This window comes from Charadrius vociferus, unplaced genomic scaffold, assembly GCF_000708025.1.
Source record: "Charadrius vociferus isolate BGI_N301 unplaced genomic scaffold, ASM70802v2 scaffold2426, whole genome shotgun sequence".
NCBI lineage: Eukaryota > Metazoa > Chordata > Aves > Charadriiformes > Charadriidae > Charadrius > Charadrius vociferus.
Genome location: NW_009648715.1, coordinates 6,663 through 7,760, shown reverse-complemented (window position 1 = coordinate 7,760; position 1,098 = coordinate 6,663). Strand labels below are relative to the sequence as shown.

Sequence of the window (1,098 nt, the reverse complement as noted above, 5' to 3'; positions counted from 1 at the left end):
CGTCTGGTCTGAGCCTGCAGGGTCCGGGGTGTGGGTGCGGGCAGGGCTGCCCCCGCGCTCACGCTCCGTCCCGGGAGGTCGAGCAGCGCCGGACGTCTCTGGCGTTTCGGAGCAGCACGAGGCAGCAGCGTCCCCGTCCTCTCCCCGATGTTGATTGAGAAGGGACTGAGCAAAGAACCCCGTTAATTTTCAAGCCGCCCGATCCAGTCTGCCCCTGGCGGGGTGGAAGCGGCATGGGGCTCCCGGTGACAGCCCCAGCTCGAAGGGTTTGCTCACACCGGCACTGCCGTCCCTCCTCTCCCCCCCGCCCCCAAAACGGGGAGCTTTTAACGCTTGCCTCTACTTGCGCTCACCGCTTTCCCAAGCGCTGGCGGGGAACGGCACTGCTGCCCACAGTTGCGAGCAGAAACCGGGGAGACTCAGCAGCCTGGAACTGCCAAGAAAGCCCAATTATCTTAATTTAAAGAGAAGATGCAAATTTCAGAGGTTGAATCCTGCCGGAGCGGCTGCCTTACACAGCCCCGGCAAGAAGTGCGCTCTCCTTCGCGACTCCTCCGGTTCTGGTCAATCGGGGTTAAGCTCCTTGAACTGGAAATTGAGGGTTTTCATCAAAAAAAGGCACGGGGCCGAGCTGGGAGAGGGCAGGGGGTCAGCTCAGCCCGGCAGCTCCACGAAGTCACCAAAACCCCACCAAGTTATCCAGATCCGAAGGGCCGGGTCACTGCTGGGGTCTCCGAGCCACGAGAGAGAGGGCAGGGGGGGAAAGGGGCAGCCAAAAAAAAGAGGGTTTGGGGCATCCCACTGGAAAAGGAGTGGGGAAAAAAGTCTGAATTTGGACACGGGTTTCTCACTCCGGCCCCTCTGCGTACTACACACCGCAGGAGCGACAGCACCAGCTCGGGGAGGACATCGGTCACCCTCCCAAACTCCCCTCAGCCCGAGAGGGGGAGCAGGCTTCCCCTGATGCCAACGGCACGTCAAGCACAGCACCACGAGCTTCCCCGGACCCTGCCAGCTCCTCCTCGCTCCCCGGCGCGGCTCTGAGGCCACCCACCGCGTCTTGTGAGACTTTCGGCCAAAAGGAGCATTTCCCTAAAA

General features: G+C 61.8%; 1 protein-coding gene across 1 annotated transcript in view; it reads right to left on the bottom strand.

The window, feature by feature from the left end:
* The window catches only part of DEDD2 (death effector domain containing 2), a gene marked incomplete at its 5' end in the record, with an annotated part of 6,414 nt that overhangs the window by 4,627 nt on the left and 689 nt on the right, over positions 1–1,098 (bottom strand). The window lies entirely within an intron of this gene.